General features: G+C 41.5%; 1 long non-coding RNA gene across 1 annotated transcript; it reads right to left on the bottom strand.

Moving 5' to 3' along the window:
- Positions 1-892: 892 nt before the first annotated feature.
- LOC117521719 lies at positions 893-19,207 on the bottom strand. Its single transcript, XR_004564032.1, has 3 exons — positions 19,132-19,207; positions 7,918-7,920; positions 893-903 (listed from the first exon to the last, which is right to left on the bottom strand). It is a non-coding gene; the product is annotated as an uncharacterized LOC117521719 (long non-coding RNA).
- Between the last annotated feature and the right edge of the window lie 1,130 nt (positions 19,208-20,337).

The raw sequence follows: 20,337 nt of genomic DNA on the forward strand, positions 1-20,337 counted from the left end.
AAGTCTGCTTCTGTGATCCTGGGACTCAGCTTCCCTCTTAAAACTCTTATTCTCCTCCACGAGCTGTGCCAACGGTGGGCACTGCTCTTCTGTCCAGTTGGGCTTTCTAGTTCTTTTTTTATCCATTTCGTTTGTTGTTTTGGTCATTCTGCCAGATCACACCCCATTTTATGAGGACACCGGCAATCACAGGAACTGCTGACAGTGAGTCTGTGTCCACCATTAATATCAAATACATTAATAGTAAAATAACCAGCATGGAGAGTAAACATAACAATAAGCTAATCAATATAACAGCTGGCATGTGAAGGAGGTACGGTCAAACATTTTGAAGCTGTGAAACATCCATTCATTCATTCATTCATTCACCTTCTACTGCTTAGTCCAATTAAGGGTCGCAGGGGGCTGGAGCCTATTCCAGCAGTCATAAGGCGCAAGGCGGGGTACACCCAGGATAGGACACCAGTCTGTCGCAGGGCCAGCTGTGAAACAATTTGTTTAATTTTTCTGAGTTTCATCATCATGACTGGGGATGGGTATCGAAAACCGGTTCCTGTTAAGAATCGATAAGAAATTATTCGATCCACTGACATCAACAGCCTTTTTGCTTAACGATTCCCTTAACGCTTCTTCAGTTCACATTACGCCGGAGTGGTTGGAACTACATGCCAGTACAATTTATAAAATGACAGGTCCACCCTTGCCCCTACAAATATTCACAAAATTGTGTTCATCATTTCTCCCAGTTGAAAAGGCAAATTTCTTCACATCTCCATGTCATAAAACTGCAGTAGTTTTTGCACAGGGGAGAGATAGCTCTGACCACTCACCACTAAGGAAACGAGATTAGCGCAATCAGTGGGTCCATGACCACTGATTTACCCAGACTGACTACAAATATGACTAAATTAAGTACTTTTATGCATTTTTATAGTTTCTTGAGGCATTTTGTGAATGCGGAAATGTGCTCCGACCTCAAAACGTGCCCCTGCAAAATAAGCACACCCTCTCTTCTTCTGTGGTGTTAAATGGCAGCCGGCATCCTTATTGTTGTATTGCTGCCACCTTCTGCATTAGTCCGTTATAGCAGTACTAAATTCTCCCTTGAGTCCAAAACACGCCACCTTGGGTGATAATTGCCAATAGCACCGCTATACTAAAAATTTCTGGGAAGAACCCTGAACGTTATTTGTTGTAGATGAAACAAATGCTATACAAATATTCTGTCATTTGATCCATTTTAAACGATATTAGCGGTGGACCAAGCACCTCTACTGCTTGCAGTGATGCATCTCCAGTTCCACGGCCTAGGATCCAGTGACCGTGTATGGATTTTGTTTATTTCTATTTATATCCAGAGATCTAGGATCCAGTGACCATGTACAGATTTTATTTATTTTACTTATGTCCAGAGATCAAGGATCCAGTGACCAATTTCATACTTATTTACTTAATGGCATTAATTATGACATTAAATTATTTTAATGATTACACATTTCTTAATACGAAATGTGTAATAATTAAAATAATTTAATACAGAGGACAGGGTGAGATGGAAACGATTGGTCTGCTGTGGCGACCCCTAACGGGAACAGCCGAAAGACAAAGAAGAAGACACATTTCTTAATACAGTCCAGGTTATATGATTGGTTGATTTTACTCTCCATTCATAACTAGGAACGTGGAGTGCATTTGTTTTTTTCTCTTTCCTTTTTTGTGAGACTCAATTACAGCTTTTAGAAGACTGCGTCATACCTAGCAACGGGGTCAACCCCGCCTCCTCACAAAGATAAAAGTTTCTGTCCACTCCATGCTCAGAGTTGCTCTCAGACACCTCCCAGATCACTCTTATCAGCTTATTAAGATTCCTTGCCAGGATTATTTAGGCTAAACTGGGAGCTCTCTTAGAAGACTCAGATGCTTCGTGAATACGGGCCCTGGTCTCTGAGAAACGGCCTGTTTCTGCGTGTGTTGCTTTAAAATGTGGTTGTGTCACAGAGAGTGCAGGTCACTTAGGTTATAGAAGTGCAGTATAAGCCCCTTCAAGTAAAAGTATGACCATGTGTTGCTTCTACCTGTGCACCTAACACAGGTTATCTCAATAATTACTCATCCACCTGCCTGAAGAGCTGAACTAATTACAATCAGCTGGTTTACTAGGAAGATGGAACAAATATGTGGTTGGACTTTTACTTTCTGAAACCAAAGTTTTCCACCTCTGCAGGCTTGGGTACCCTAATACCCCAAAAGGTCAAACTCAAAAGTGTTTATAAAAACTATTTCTAAGCCTCTTTTGATAATTGGCCCTTCAACTATCAGCTCTTCCCAGGTGCCTCTCAATCCCAAAAGCAGAGGACTCAAAGACAACACTTCTCAGTGCACACAGTTAAGGTACCTTGACACATTTAACCCCTGCACAATTCAATGTGCCAGTGTGACCAGCTGTGTTCCACTGGATGCTGCGCTTTGTGCCGCTGGATGCTGTGTTATATAAAATAATGATTTTGCAAGAGATTAATCATTGGTTCTCAGAGTTTGGCTGATGAAACCACCTCTAATCGCTCCGGAATCACAGAGGAATTTTCTACAGCTGCAGCTGTTCTCATGCACTTCATGACGTGGAAAATATATTTGGAATCATCTAAAAAGGTAATTATTTGTAATATTTATATTTTAATAGCTTGACAAAACAGTCGCATTTTCATTCCAATCTGTAAAATTATGTTTATGACAGATTTAACATCTCGTCATAATCGTTCAGATGCTGCACTGACTCGCAGTGGCACACAGTGTGTTTGAATTGTTTGCACAATGTTCACGTGTAGTTCACAGATTTAATGCGTGCCAGAGATTATGAACATTTCAAAATTTTCTTTGCGTACTTGCACAAAGCCACACACAGTATATAACAGGTTTACTCTCTGGCACGGCAGATTGTGTACCATTGCGCAGATCAAATTTGTGCAAGTGTCAAGTTGCCTTTACACTTCTGACAGCTGAGAACAGTACGTCATTAAAAGCCTGAATCTTTTGATTCCTCACTCAGCTTCTCAAGTGCTGCAATCAGAGTAGCTATTGATTCAATTTACAATTTAAGTGTTCAACCGTGTTAAATATATTTTGAGAGAAAAAACTAGAAGGTGCACTCGGTAGAGCGCATACCTCCGCCACGCGACATGTCAATATTGAAGAATGTGGATTCACATAAGGGCAACTAATATATGATGCTATATTCCAGAGTTTAAGTTGGATCATCACCAAATTTTAATCGACTGATCTTGGACATATTTCCTATCATTCCACCAAATTGGGTTCAAATGCGTTCAAAACTTTGAGTTATCCTGTTAATAGACAGACAGACAAATGCTGGTGAAAAGATAATAATATATGCAGGTGTAACAAACTGATGTTTTTTTTAAGTTGATCCATTGTCACTTTTTCAGTACAATGCAAACTGAAAGTGTGGTGTTACTCTTTTGATGCTTACATGCAGATAACTGATAAAAAAAAGGCCATTTTGTAACATTAATGCAAACGTTTGTATGTAAAGGGATGTGCAACCCTGAACCAATTATTACAGGTTCTTAGTTTTTTTTATTGTGACATCATATGAAAACTAGAGCACAAACTTCCACCAACGCCAGTTTCCATTCCCCAAATTTTTACCTTAGAATTTTCAAGGTCCTGTTAGAATTGGCTTTTCATGAGCTCAATTAGATGTGATTGAATGTCAGGAATATGTATTTAGTTCATGCACTTGAATCAAAGTTTGTGGTGTTGTCAGGTTTATTTTTCAACTTTTTTGGTTTCTAAATTCTTTTTCCTGATAATTTTCACTCAACACTGGTTCTCTCTGCTCTGATAACTGGTAGATAGACAAGACAGGCAAAAAAATGGAACCGCCATCAAATTTTGGTGGTGTAGGTAAATCCATAACAGAAAAATGAGAGTGACTGAGATACTTTTGACTGAGATATAATGCAAAATGTACACCAAATGGGCTTTTCAATATTAAATTCAAACGTCCACAAAATCCACAACCCGGATCAGATCTGAATCAAACTATGTCAGGTGATAGTGAGCGCCAGTCTGAACCTCACTTTGCAATATGAGAGTGATCGGGGCATGTTTGATTAAGATATAATATAAAATATTCATTAAATAGGGTTTTCAATGTTAAATTGATATGACCACAAAATCTGTCATCTGGATCAGATCCAGATCAAACTTTGTCAGTTGATAAAGGATACCATGCTACATAATGCTCTTTTTTTGACAGTTATGAATTTTTGAAGATTCTTTTGGGATTTTTCCAGTTTTCCAAGATTTCTCCTGACTTTTGATGTTTGACCTATGATCTTGAAAATTGAATCAGTTCTTGCCTATCAAGATATAAATCTTTAGTAAAATTTTCATTATGATATATGAAAAATTGTGAGCTCCAGGTTGTTCACAAACAACAGGGGTGAAAACAACATTACGTACATTATCCGCCAACTATGTAATGTAACAATTTGTATTTTATTATATTTTTATTTAATATAGGCCAAGTTGTTGAGATTTGTTCTGACTCTAAAATTAAAAAGCATTTCTTTAAAAAAAAGTGTATTCATAAGCCTGAATTGCATTGATTTTGAATTAACATCAAAACATAAAATATGCAATTGCTACAAGTTTATACCTGTGCATAAAACTGTGTATTGAGATTTATACTTTTATTTACACTGTACAAACACTTATTTTGGCCACACTCATGACAGTTTGACTTACAGAACATAAGTCAAATGCACTACTAAATTCAATTAGAAAACCAAACCAAAAAAAAACTTTGAATTTAATGTTTCAAAAAGCTGTCATCTTCCCATGTGGCCTCTTTGAACAGAGAAAAAAAGTGAAGTGGAATTTACTTCAGTAAAACTTGGTAACAAATTCCACACAGAAATTCTTCACAAATTTTAGTGGGTTTTATTCTTTCTTGTTTTTGTTAATAAAAATTACTCAAACTTTGCTTCATTATTATTCCAAATCACATAAAAAAAAACACTTTTACAGATTGGTTTCTCAGAATTGCCAAACATGGCTCACATTCACTTTCTTCACCTCCTTTTTTATGATCAAGGACATTTGTGTACACAGACATGATTTGGATATCTGGTTGTATCACTTGAGTCACAAAATTCACTTTGTGTATTTACGTCAAGAAGGTTGTATTCAGCAGTAACAAGTTCACACTTGTCTTCTTACAAGGCCTTGTTGAGTTTGACTGACTGTGACTCAGTTGGTGGTGTCAGTTAATTGAAGGGTTGCTGGTTCAGTTCCCACTTGTGTGCCCAAATTTCCAATGAATGTGATTTGTAACAGAGCAACATACATGTTTGGGGTTCTAACACCAGATTTGTCACTGTTAGATGACTAAACTATGAGACCTGGCATCACCTTGAAGTACATTACTAATGACAAGTGAGCAACGTTTACTGACAAAAACAAGAGAATACCTGTTTGTGCAGAAATTCGACTGCCTTTAAAACAAAATAAATAGTTATTTTTACTCCACATTTCAGTGCAACAGACTTTTGAATGCACTTTTGTTGTGGTTTGTTGGAAGAATAAGTGCAGCGCATAGGAGATGGATGAAAAACGAAAACGTTGATGTGGATCAACACTTTGCAAAGATGGAAATGCAGCAGCTGAGTGACAGTCTGAGCTGGCTGAGAAACTCGTGCAGTGTGTGACAGGTGAAAGGACACACAAACAACTCTTATTTACCGCAGGCGTTTCTCCGTGATGTCAATCGGCCCGTTGACGGCGCACGGTGATCCCCGAGCGTTCCGCGCCGTGACGCACCGCTCCACGGCGCACAGCAAACCGCAGCCGGCCGACGCACTCATCCTTTTATTCTAACCCTCTTCTTCCTCTCGTGCTTCTCTTCAGCTTGTGGCCGCAGCGCCTCCTGTCCTTCTCCGCGCGCTCCCCGGAGCTCTCATTCCCTCTCCGGAGGAGGACACCGGCTCCAGGATCAGCAGCTCCGGCGCGCGCAATCGGAGTGGAACAAACAAACACGGTGCCGCCGGTTCGGCTGCGCGCTCCTCCCCGGTGCCAGCCCGCGCGTGCGTGTTGCAGAAAAAGCTTTTCGACGCTCTCAGTCCTCCCACCTGCACATCTTGTCTAAATTCAAGTGACTCACCGTGCGCCAACATCTCTCTCTGCGCGCGACCCAGAGTGCGTACGGATCTGCAAGCTCAATGTGTGTGTGTGTGTGTGCCTGCGCGCGCACCACGCACAGACAAATCAAGTTTCACGGTGAGGTCAAAAATGTGAGAGGGGGCGGGGGCCAAAGCCCACGTGCAGCCTTCCGAAAAAGTTTCCCATTTTGACACCTTCTCGCGTTGACACACACACACACACACACGCAACTCACGTTACAAATGGATTGTCTCCCTGTGCGTACTTGTTTGTGAGCAACACCTTCTTAGTGTTACATCAGCGCATTTTATCACTTTCTGGCAGTTTAATCTTCATATGTTTTAGTTTATATGTAGCTCTGATTATGTCATAGAGTCTTGACAGATACGTGTGTGTTTATTTCTTATTTGACGTGTTAAACGCGCACATGGTCTTATTGCACAGCAAAATCCCACACTGTTAAAATTAACTTCGCCTCCAGCACTGGCAGATCTGGGGGTTTGAGGGGGGGTTACAATGAGCGTTTAAAGAGGAAGTCACACTGTGACCCATCCAGCACATGGATTGAAATAATTAATCCGGTGGCAAAAACTGCCTAATCAGACAGTGGATGTGGGCCTCTGATGGAATAAGTGGACTGCCACCAAATGCAGATGTGCAGTACTTGAACAGAAAAGGAAGCGATAAGACATGGATAAAAACGTTTACCAGCATGCTAATGAACAAGTACAGGACCAAATGGTAAACAAATGCGCAACCACTGGGGGAACTCTCTGTCTGGTGTCTGCTCAAAGTTTTGAGCATGCACAAAACCTTCTGAGGGACTCGCCAGACATCAACGAACATCATCTGGCAAAGAACACATTTAATGAATGGCCAAAAGATTTGTACAGGAGAAAAACAGACATGATCGAATACCGGTATTTCAAATGTTTCCTCAATCCGTCACAGTGTGACAGCTGCATATATTTTTATTTTTTTTGTCCAGACAGATACCTATACAGATATTATGCAGTATTCATGTACTTGCAAATATGTACATAAAAAGGGTAATTGTATTTGAGGTTTGATGTTTTATAGTTTAAACATGAACTTTATTGTAAATAACTATGAAAATAACCAACAACCAAATCTGCCATTCTGCCGTCATGCTGCCTTCACTTGGAGTGTTGCATCATTTAGCATTTGCATAAAATAGACTTCTCATCTGTTTTGGCTCCACCTAGCTGACGGAATAGTGACCTCTTGATGCTGTAAAACGCCTACTACGCCAATATCTCTAAAATTAGAAAGGTCTCAGAGTGATGCTGAAAAACTAATTCATGCATTTATTTCCTCTAGGCTGGACTATTGTAATTCATTATTATCAGGTTGTCCTAAAAGTTCCCTGAAAAGCCTTCAGTTAATTCAAAATGCTGCAGCTAGAGTACTAACGGGGACTAGAAGGAGAGAGCATATCTCACCCATATTGGCCTCTCTTCATTGGCTTCCTGTTAATTCTAGAATAGAATTTAAAATTCTTCTTCTTACTTATAAGGTTTTGAATAATCAGGTCCCATCTTATCTTAGGGACATCATAGTACCATATCACCCCAATAGAGCGCTTCGCTCTCAGACTGCAGGCTTACTTGTAGTTCCTAGGGTTTGTAAGAGTAGAATGGGAGGCAGAGCCTTCAGCTTTCAGGCTCCTCTCCTGTGGAACCAGCTCCCAATTCGGATCAGGGAGACAGACACCCTCTCTACTTTTAAGATTAGGCTTAAAACTTTCCTTTTTGCTAAAGCTTATAGTTAGGGCTGGATCAGGTGACCCTGAACCATCCCTTAGTTATGCTGCTATAGACTTAGACTGCTGGGGGGTTCCCATGATGCACTGAGTGTTTCTTTCTCTTTTTGCTCTGTATGCACCACTCTGCATTTAATCATTAGTGATTGATCTCTGCTCCCCTCCACAGCATGTCTTTTTCCTGGTTCTCTCCCTCAGCCCCAACCAGTCCCAGCAGAAGACTGCCCCTCCCTGAGCCTGGTTCTGCTGGAGGTTTCTTCCTGTTAAAAGGGAGTTTTTCCTTCCCACTGTCGCCAAGTGCTTGCTCACAGGGGGTCGTTTTGACCGTTGGGGTTTTTACGTAATTATTGTATGGCCTTGCCTTACAATATAAAGCGCCTTGGGGCAACTGTTTGTTGTGATTTGGCGCTATATAAATAAATTGATTGATTGATTGATACTCTGATTGAAAATGAATCACAGCTGGTTGCTTTGCTTTAGTTAATGTGAAAAGGAGTGATGGGGAGAGGGGCCCCAGCCATGCTTAACAGCACTGTAAACAATAGTATCAGATCACCATCTGCTGGACAAACTACATAATGACACCATTCCCAATAGCCAAAGTGTTTTTCTGCCATTTTTATTCAGAAAAATAACAGTTTTCATACCAGCAAAAATAACAGATGGCGCTATGTTCGCGAAAGGCTCATATCGGCTGATATTATCAGCCAACTGCTATATCAGTCACACTCTAGATGCAACCAGCCCCCCGAGGGGCTGACCAACGGTCTGATAAAATATGAGAAAAGTCTTGGATAAACAAAAGTTGATTGATGAATGCTGCTGCATGCAGAATTAATTATTGCAGTGCACAGCTCAGCAGTTACTGAGTCAGTCCACAGGCTCGTGTTTCCCCTGTTACCTGCTGTTCAAGCCGAAAGGTCTTTCTCAGCACTGAAAAGAATCAAGACCCATTTGAGGTCCAGCACAGGGGAGGAGCTGGGCTCGCCTTGATGTCAGCACACTACAAGGGTACTTTACAACTGAATGCAGCCAAGTTTGTGTGGCGTTTTACTCAGAGGCAGTCAAAAGAAACTCTTTTTCCAGTCCATCTTATCCGAAGATTTCTAGTATTTAAAATAAAAATTTTCCATTAAAAATGATGATTGGATTGTCAGTATTTAGCTTTCCAGATTGCCAAAAGGCTAAAGATTTGTGAAATTTTCTGGGTGTGGGCTGGGGTCCAATCATGTGCCAGATCCTTCAGCAGGCCTAACAAAGTCAGAAAATAAATGTGGCATGATGATTAGATTCAGGTTCTGGTTCTGGTTTAGGTCTGGGTTTGTGGTACGCTTAATGTCAAAGTGAATCCTCACAAGGATACAGTCGATGGCTCAACAGATTTATGAGGGGATGATGATGATGGCTTATGACAGTAAGTAGTTCCTGGAATACAGCTTGCTAAGAATGAGGAGCACGCGCGCGCGCGCGCGCACACACACACACACACAAATATACAGTTGCTGGTCATAGAATATCATGAAAAAGTTGATTTATTTCAGTAATTCCATTCAAAAAGTGAAACTTGTATAATATATTCATTCATTACACACAGACTGATATATTTCAAATGTTTAATTCTTTTAATTTTGATGATTATAACTGACAACTAATGAAAATCCCAAATTCAGTATCTCATAAAATTAGAATATTACTTAAGACCAATACAAAAAAAAAAAAGGATTTTTAGAAATGTTAACCAACTGAAAAGTATGGGCATGAAAAGTATGAGCATGTACAGTAGAACTCAATACATAGTTGGAGCTCCTTTTGCCTGAATTACCGCAGCAATGTGGCGTGGCATGGAGTCTAGAGCCCGACAGATATGGATTTTTTGAGGCCGAGGCCGATGCCGATAACGATATTTGGATGAAAAAAATGCAGCTAATCGATAAATTGGCTGATTTGCCAATAGCGATAAATCAGCCGATATAATTTTTTTATGAATAAAATGTTCTTTTTTGGACCCTTAACAAAAAAGGTATGAGCTAAAAGCTGAAGCTTTGTCCTCATATTGATTAACTTTATAACAGAGAAGAATTTTCAAGTTCAATGGAGCAGTTAGGGGCTATTCAAATGGGCCAACTAGTAAGCTATCACTCCCGAAAATGATCTTTGCCATATCATATGAGGTAAAGCTGCCCTACGATTGGATTTTGGAAAACCATGTGACGGAGAACCAATTCCGATTGGACACTCACATTGTGCACGTCATCACACATCTTCTATGAGGAGTACCAAGATGGCCAACGGTGGCTCGAAAGTCAACAGTTAACTTTTCAGCAAAAAAAAGTAAGTTTCTATCTCATATCATTAAAAAGTTATTTACAGTTTAGTAAAGCTTGGTCCCAGCCGCCTTATACAACGGCGTCGGCCCCAGAGGGTTAATGGTGAACAGCAGTAATTCCCAGAACCCTTCCAGATGACCAGTGAATCTGAATGTTTCAACCTCTTAGCAGTAAACAAAGGTTTTTCATGCTAGAAATAAGGTCTACACAACGTGGGCTTAATAAAAAGCATGACCAACACAATGAAGCACATTTGACACATTACTGCATAAACTGAGTTAATCAAACTGAGTTGAACTGAAACGGGAGAAGTGCGGGGTAAATGTAATCGCAAAGTTATTACAAACAACATCCTTATAAACTTACTTGTATGCTTTTGTCAGCCGATCAGTGCAGTGTGACGGCAAACTACGGGGGCCGGTGATGAACACATTTAAGCAGGGGGAGCTCCATCTACTGGACAAATGGTGCAAGGACATTTTCCATTGCCGACACAAACATTATTTCAGTAACTGTTCTGTTTATGAGAAATTAGTGGCGTTCTATCGGCAAAATGTCAGCCGATAGTGAGTACTTTGAAAAGGCCTTATATCGGCTGATAATATTGGCCGGCCGATATATCGGTCGGGCTCTAATGGAGTCGATCAGTCTGTGGCACTGCTCAGGTGGTATGAGAGCCCAGGTTGCTCTGATAGTGGCCTTCAGCTCTTCTGCATTGTTGGGTCTGGCGTGTTGCATCTTCTTCTGCAAAATACCCCATAGATTTTCTATGGGGTTAAGGTCGGGCGAGTTTGCTGGATATTAAGAACAGGGATACCATGGTCCTTAAACCAGGTACTGGTAGCTTTGGCACTGTGTGCAGGTGCCAAGTTCTGTTGGAAAATGAAATCTGCATCTCCATAAAGTTGGTCAGTAGCAAGAAGCATGAAATGCTCTACAACTTCCTGGTAGATGGCTGTGTTGACCTTGGACCTCAGAAAACACAGTGGACCCACACCAGTAGGTGACATGGCACCAAACCATCACTGACTGTGGAAACTTTACACTGGACCTCAAGCAATGTTGATTCTGTGCCTCTCCTCTCTTCCTCCAGACACTGGGACATTGATTTCCAAAGGAAATGCAAAATTTACTGTCATCACAGGACATAACTTTGGACCACTTAGCAGCAGTCCAGTCCTTGTCATCTTTAGCCCAGACAAGATGTCAAGTCAGCAGTCTTCCCCGTGATTGTGTAGCCTACAGAACTAGACTGGGAGACCATTTAAAGGGCTTTGCAGGTGTTTTGACTTAATTAGCTAATTAGAGTGTGACACCAGGTGTCTTTAATATTGAACCTTTTCACAATATTCTAATTTTCTGAGATACTGAATTTGAGATTTTCATCATTTGTCAGTTATAATCATCAAAATGAAAAGAAATTAACATTTGAAATATATCAGTCTGTGTGTAATGAATGAATATAATATAGAAGTTTCACTTTTTGAATGGAATTACTGAAATAAATTAACTTTTTCCTGATATTCTAATTATATGACCAGCACCTGTACATCCAAGGTTACATCCAAGCCGGACCATCATATACCTTAAATTCACAGCATTTTTTAAGTTCAGGGTAATCTGGTGTAATTTGCTGACTTGTGTTTGTTTCCTGTAGTCATGGCTAAGCAATATTTTAGAGAAGTGCTTTTCACTGAAAACGTATCTAAACCATGATTAATTAACATTATTAAGAAAAAATTATCAATTTTCACAGAATGTTCAAATACAACAAACCTGAACAAATATCTTCCACATTCCCCATTTCAGTACGTTTTGCACATTGGCATCTGCTAGTTTTGTGATTAAAGCCCCTGCATTGTTTGCAATGTTTTAAAGTTCATTTTAAACGCTTGACCTAAACTAAGGGTGAAGCTAGGCTTTCTTTACAGAAACTTGCTTTTCCTTAAGTGCTCAGAAGCTCTTGATAACTGCTATCTTTCTGCCCTTATTGGACTATGGCGATGGTGCACATAACTGGTACTCATGGTGCTCGTGTGTGCTAAACATCATTGATGCACAGCAGACTTAAACACTTTTCATACAATCTGTCATTGCTTTCCTCTTATGAAGTACTTCCCTTGTGTTTTCTGCTGCACATCATTTATTTTTAGCATGCACAAGCACCATAAGTATCAGTTATGTGCATGCCTGTGTATAGGTGTGCCTCATCCAGTTGTCTACAGTCCTTGACCACTGCGCCCTGAGAGTCATCACTGGTTGTAGCCGCCTCACCCATCACTGTGAGTTGTATGCCAAAGCGGGCATGCCCTCTTTGTCTGTCAGGCGTTATACACATGGGATGATTCTGGTTTACAAAACTCTTATTGGACTGGTTCTGACCTATTTATCCAGTTAACTTCAGAGATCTGAAAGCCGTTATGCTCTGTGCTCAAATGAAATGTTATGCTTTCGTGTATGTCGTGTCCGCACTGAATCAGAAATAATCCCTTTAATTTTTCAGCTCCCTCTGATTGGAACGTTCTCCAGTCTGAACTGAAACTGCCCAGACTGACCTCCTCAAACACCTTCTGGTCTATTTTATGAGATCGTGAATAGGATTCTTTTGCGCAATGCCTATGTTTCTCAAACTAAATCTGCCTGAGACATCGTGTGCAATGTTATTATGACCAATTTGATTGTATTTTATTTATCACCACTGTTCTCATGTTTTGTACTTGTTGAAAATTATTTAGCAAACTCAAAACACAGGCAGAATGTTTTGAAACCTTTGGAACACCTGTTTCATATATTGTTCCCAAGTCCACATGAGAAGGAAGACAGCACAGTAAGAGCGGAAATATACAACAGAATGAGAAAGTTAAACCAGAATTAAAAAACAAAACAAAACGATAGAATGTGTGGCTGGGGATGGTGCCAAAATATTTCATCAGTACTGCAATAGCCAACTTAAAACATTTCTTGAAAATGTTTCAAATGCTGCTTCTTGTAATTAACTGGAAGAATGCAACTGAGGATATATTGACCAGCTGACTTGCAGGATACATAGGCTTTGTGTGAAAATTGGCACTCCAACTTTTTCATGTTACTGGTATGGCTGGACAATGCCTGCAGAAGGCCATCAAAGAACTTGCAGAGGAGGCAGAGCAAGCTAGCTACTGGGTGTGGCTACAGAGGAGGGATGTGTCTGGGGTTCAACACCCCAGCAAGGACCAGCAGATGGACTAGACATGAGGCCAACATCAGTGAACAACAGCTCCAGCTGATGACCCGGCAGCTAAGCAAGCACTGATGAAGGTGCAGCAAGCAGACATGCAGACAAATACCTTACCTGTGTACAAGAGTGTGCAGAGGGATTGAGCAGAGAATAATTGTCTAAAATAAATAAAATAAGGTCTTCTTATTAATCCACGGCCTTTACGGAAGATAAACAGTGTCATAATGTTGTCCCTTTGCATTCCAGGACAACTTCCATTCTAAGTTCTCACCTTGTCATGATTTGCTACCACATCAACTACAGTCAGAGTTCATTTCAAATCCTTTGAAATGTCCAGTGTTTGAACACTGTTCAGGATAAAAGTAAGGAAAGTGAAGGAAAATATCAAGTGTTGTGCTCCCACCTGCTGAACACTGCCATCTACTGGACAGATTAGGAATGTGCATCCACATCAAATATGTGTGCACTACCATGTTTCTTGTTAGCGCTTGACTGCGAAAACCATCACTACTAAAAATTTAATTTCATTTTGTACCCCACCATTTGTAGAAGCATGAGTTCATTTGTAGAAGCATGATCAGTTTAGTTTCATGTTACTGAAGTTATCTGAAATTTCATGTCAAACTTATGGTATGTTTTTATAAAAGTTCTTAGTCTACTCCACACATTGAAATAAAAGTTTCTTTGAAATATGAATAATTACAAATATTCCAGTGCATCCGGAAAGTGTTCACAGTGCTTCCATTTTCCAAATTTTGTTATGTTACAGCCTTATTCCAAAATGGGTGAAATTATTATTTTTTTTTCCCCTGAAGATTCTACACACAATATCCCATAATGACAAAGTGAAAATTTTTTTTTTTTTTTTTTTGGGGGGGGGGGGGGGGGGTGCATATTTATTAAAAATAAAAAATAAACTAAGAAATCACATGTACATAAATATTCAAACACTTTGCTCAATACCTTTGTTGATGCACCTTTGGCAGCAATTACAGCCTCAGGTCTTCTTGAATATGATGCCACAAGCTTGGTGCACCTTTCTTTGGGCAGTTTTGCTCATTTGTCTTTGCAGTACCTCTCAAGCTCCATCAGATTGGATAGGGAGTGTCGGTGCACAGCCACTTTCAGATTTCTGCAGAGATGTTCAATCGAATTCAGGTCTGGGCTCTGGCTGGGCCACTCAAGCACATTCACAGAGTTGTCCTGAAGCCACTCCTTTGATATCTTGGCTGTGTGCTTACGGTCATTGTTCTGCTAAAAGATGAACAGTTGCTACAGTCTGAGATCAAAAGTGCTTTGGAGCAGGTTTTCATCCAGGATGTCTCTGTACATTGCTGGATTCATTTTTCTCTCAATCCTGACTAGTCTTTCAGTTCCTGCCACTGAAAAACATCCCCACAGCATGATGCTGCCACCACCATGCTTCACTGTAGGGGCGGTGCCTGAATTCCTCCAAATATGACACCTGGCATCCACCCTGAAGAATTCAATCTTTGTCTCTTCAGATGAGAGAATTTTGTTTCTCATGGTCTGAGAGTCCTTCAGGTGCCTTTTGGGAAACTCCAGGCGGGCTGCCATGTGCCTTTTACTAAGGATTTGCTTCTGTCCGGCCTCTGTACCATACAGGCCTGATTGGTGGATTGGTGGATTGGTGGATTCTCACAGGACATGCTGGACTCCAAAAAATTATGCCGACCTCTTCCACCATTCCGAAGATTCAGACAGCTTTCAGTGGCTTTTCAGTCGTGTGACTATCTGAGAAATTGTGTTGTGTGGGCCGCCTGAAGAGGAGGTACTGCTGGCCCACCACCAGAGGGCACCCTGCCTGAAGTGCGGGCTTCAGGCACGAGAGGGCACTGCCGCCACGGACACAGCCCGGGGTGACAGCTGTCACTCATTATCTCTTGACAGCTGTCACCCATCTACTCTACATCATCTCACTCCATAAAGACCGGACATCATCTCCACCTCGTTGCCGAGATATCATCTACCTGTGAAGGTAATATCCTCAGCCAGAACCTAACTGTGTCCTAGTCTGAATTCATTTTGCAGCTGCTTTCCTGTGGAGTGCCTTATCAGTGAGGTTGGCGTAATCCGCGACGGCTTCGCTTCACACCCCAACCAGATAAGTGTTTGACAGGAGCTGCACGAGTGTGTATTAGAGGTGGAGGTGACTTTCCACCTTCTGACTGTTTTTGTTACTGGGTGTGCACACACCCACGTCTCACTGTTTGTGCTCCTCGCCAGCAGTACCAGATCCGACAGTCGGGGACGGTGATCACCTGGGAATTCGGGACTTGGCGGCTCCAGTATTCATTGGGTTCTGTGGCGGTGGAAATCGTGTGGTTCCGGCTCTTCTCAGGACAGACGTCTTCTATCCTCGAGCCTGCCCACACGTCACTTTTGTGGATTGACTGCTATCAGATTCTGAGATTGTCTGTATATTCGTTGTGCACATTCACAACATTAAATTGTTACCTTTTGGCTCATCTATTGACCGTTCATTTGCGCCCCCTGTTGTGGGTCCGTGTCACTACACTTTCCCCAACAAATTGTGGAAGAGCTGGACATGTCACAACATGTCCTGTGAGGCTTCATCACGGTGGTGCTTTTGCTCCGCCATCAGCTTCGTGCCGAGGCCATCGGCATGAATTTCGCTGCAACTCTTTTCATGGCCAGATCTTCTGTCACAGTGGAATGTGCCAAAAAAGTGCTGATGTCCACCTCTTCTGCAGTTTTTCGGATAGTCACAGGACAGTCCTGCATCACCACAGCGTTCACTTTGGAAATGATCCAGTCGTTTCAGCATGTTGATGGCCGACCGGAGCGCGGCGTGCTCTCCACCGTTGTGTGGACATCTTTAAACCGGTTGTACCGCTCCTTAATCTGTGTGATGCCCATAGCATCGTCACCGAAAGCCGTCTGAATAATCCGAATGGTTTCCACCTGGCTGTCGCCCAGTTTCTGGCAAAATTTGATGCAGTCGCGCTGCTCCAGTCGTTCCGCTATTTTCCTTGCAAAGAAAATCCGACGAGAGACTCCACCCATCCTCACACAAAGGCTGCTTACAAGCAAATGACGCAGTCGACAGGCGTGAAAAAATTCACGTATGCGCACGAAGGTTCAAGGTTGGCTGATGCAAGCACACGTGATTCAAATCCATCAAGTTTTTGAAAAAAATAAAAAGGTCAGATACTTTTCTAACAGACCTCATACGAGAGAAAACTGATAAAATGCTGGTATTTAATATGAACCAGGTGTCTTTGTGGAGGCGGTGGAATCAGAACCCCTGCTCCCTGACCCAAAGTCTGATTATTACATATTGTTAGTGGCTCTTATCTTTTTCACATCGTGTCTGGTTGTAATTTGGTTGTAATTGTAATTTTTAATTTCACAGTATAGATGTGATGTGACTGTGGCCGTCACTCCATCATCGCATTGTGCACCAAGAGAAACTGCCATTTAAGGAGAGGAGGTACAGAATGTCCAGTCCCACCAAGTTAACAGCTGTCTGGAAGCTCTGCTATAAGACCACTTTAAAGAAGAACAAAAAGTTTCACGATGGACCGCGTTTTTTGGGTCAGTGTGACACAGGAAGCAGCGGCGGTCTGCATCACCGTGATGGAAAGGAAGAGACGTTTTGGAGAAGACAGATGACAGTGTTAAGTTCTGTTCAGCGTCTTCTCATCTGGCCTTTTGACATGCATTATGAGGTGAGCTCTAAACCTGGTTCAGAAAACTAAAACTGTGCAGCCTGGCGAACGCTCTGCTGTGGGTCGTCCTTTGCCTTATGACATCATCAACATTCCTGCATAAGGCGCTGGTTTGAAGTCTGTGAGGGGCCTGCTGTGGGTTTTTTGTTTTGTTTTGTTTTTTTGCACAGCAAGCTGTCAGTCAGAGAATAATTATGTTTCTATGAAACCTCCACAAGCAGCTGTTTTAAACAAACAGCTTAATGTCTGATCAGAAGGTGCTGCAGTGAATCACTGACGGGGAATTCCACAGACTAAACAAAAATATAACTCTGTGCCCTCAGTGCTCATATGCCGTCAATGCCCTCGGCCATATGAGCATTGTGTTCTTTATAATTTGGAGTTGTTTAAGTAATTATTAAGATCCCATTGTCTTATGTACAATTTGTACATGTTCAATAAAGCCCCTGTGTCAATCAATCAATCAATCAAAAACAATATTTACGTTTTAACGGTGTCTCCATGAGGTCTTGCGCGTGCGTGTACATGAGCTTTTGACAAGAACGGAAGATATAGAGCGGACAGAATATTTGTAGATCCCCCTCTGTGCATTTGCAGGTATTAATGAGTCAAATTTAACTCCATACAAAGTTAGCTTTGAGTTAGCGAACGTTGGCGTGCACGCTAACATCTGTGATTTTGCTCGAGGCGTTATTAGGTCCCAAAAACAGTGCTTTCAGTTTTAGAAGTATTTATTTCTCACTAATTTTCACATAGTAAATGACAAAGAGATTATATTAACACATAAATAAAGCGATTTCAGGCAGACCAGCCACTGACGTCACGGCACAGCTCTACTCTGATTGGCTGGCAATCAAAAAAAAAAAAAGAACAGAATGAAAGAGAATGTGGCTTTTTAACCTCTAAAAAAAATGCCTCTTAAAATAGGTCAAGGTTAGTCATCTTTGAACCTGTCCGGAGTCTGTGTCCCAAGAATGTTCCCTGTGAATTTGAAGACTTTGGCAGAAATAAGACTGGAGTTATTCTGAGCACAGACAGACAGACAGACGGACCAACAGACTGACAGACAGAGGGACGGACAGACGGACCAACAGACAGAAAGATAGATGGACCCACAGACAGACAGACAGAGGGACGGACAGATGGACCAACAGTCAGAGGGACAGGCAGATGCAAAGCCTTCGCAATACCCAAGGCCATATTTGATGGCCTCAGGTTGTAAGATAATTGCATAGTAACTTAAAAAATAAAACGACAGGATAAATTCTAAGAAATCTGGAAAACTGGCACGTTGCTCATAACAGGTTAAGACTCTGGTTAGGACATTTGATCCCAATGACCTTGGGATCAAATGCACCCAAATGACTGACCTGTGGTTAACATTGCTAGAGCAGTTATGGAATTCCTAAAGGCGTGTGCCAGATTTCCTCAAAATCAAATTGAAAATCAAATTCTTTGACTTTGACTGTTGCAAAAAGAATTAATTCAAGGTGTCAATCTTCACTGACATACCAACTTTGGTAGAAATCCCAAAAGCATCTGGGAGGAGTAGGCCAACAAACAGACCTTAATCCTAGAGCTTGACCTTTGGTAAAACTTAAATTTTGACCTTTGACCCCAATGGTCTCCACCTCAACAATTGACAATTGATAAATTTGACTTCTGCAGGGTAATTCCAGACCCATCTATATGGGTGTGCCATGTTTGGTGCAAAGGGGAGTGAAAAACTGAAATTTTGACCTTTGACCCGATGGCCTTGACCTCAGTGATGGACACATGGTGAATTTTGACCTCCTGCTGTGCAGTTCCGAAACCCGTCTACATACGTGTGCCACATTTTATGCAAATTGAAGTGAAAAAAATCCTTACATTTTGACCTTTGACCCCAGTGTTCTCAACCTCAACAACTGACCCTTGGTAAATTTGACCTTTGCTGGTCAATTTCAGAGCCCACCTTCATATGTGTGCCATGTTTGTTGGACATCAGAGCGACCCGTTCTGGCGTTGCCTGTCATCCAGATGTCAACTTGACTGGAAGTCAGTCAAATTGAATGGAGGCCTTTTAGTTCTACCAAATATTTCAAATATTTCTTCCACCACTTAAGGCTGGCCTTTGGTGTGTGCTGTGTAGACTGTTGCCTTGTGTGCCAAATGTCAGCGGGCCCCCAAGCAACATAATTATTATTATTTTTAACAGGCTTTGTGGCAGCCAGTCTGCTCTGTGTCAGTCTGATCCCGTCAGATCTCAGAAGCTAAGCAGTGCGACATCTGGTTAGTACTTCTCTCCCCTCCACAGCATGTCTTTTTCCTGTTTCTCTCCCTCAGCCCCAACCAGTCCCAGCAGAAGACTGCCCCTCCCTGAGCCTGGTGGAGGTTTGCTGGAGGTTTCTTCCTGTTAAAAGGGAGTTTTTCCTTCCCACTGTCGCCAAGTGCTTGCTCATAGGGGGTCGTTTTGACCGTTGGGGTTTTTACGTAATTATTGTATGGCCTTGCCTTACAATATAAAGCGCCTTGGGGCAACTGTTTGTTGTGATTTGGCGCTATATAAATAAAATTGATTGATTGATTGATTGATACTTGGATGGGAGACCTCTTTGGGACACCAGCTGCTGTGCGTTAAACTGGAGTTGCGTCAGGAAGGGGATCCAGCATAAAACTTGTGCCAAATACCAATGCGGATTTGACTGTATCCTCTGTGAGGACCCCGAACAAACAGGAGCAGCCGATTGCACAACAACATTTTTACAGACTTTGTGATGGTGGAGGTGCGATCTCTTGTGTTGACAGAAAGTATCACTGCTTCTCCATTCTGTAGCCGAATATGTCACACACTTTCTTCATGATGATTATGTTGTAACATTATTAATCCGAACAGCCTTTTAATTACAACAAGAGCAATCAGAGATTTCTGAGGTCCACCAATCCTGATTGAAAATGCAGCAGAGTCTGTTCCATGCCCTAATATCTATCTGTGGTGCAAATTTGGTGAGAATCCGTGAAGTCGTTTTGACGTAATCCTTCAAAGCCTGTATAAAGTAAAACTTGATCCAAAATGTAATAGTCTTCCATGGCCTAATATGTATCTGTGGCGAAAAATTGCAGGAGTGACTTTGA

This window comes from Thalassophryne amazonica, chromosome 12 (genome assembly GCF_902500255.1).
Source record: "Thalassophryne amazonica chromosome 12, fThaAma1.1, whole genome shotgun sequence".
Lineage (NCBI taxonomy): Eukaryota > Metazoa > Chordata > Actinopteri > Batrachoidiformes > Batrachoididae > Thalassophryne > Thalassophryne amazonica.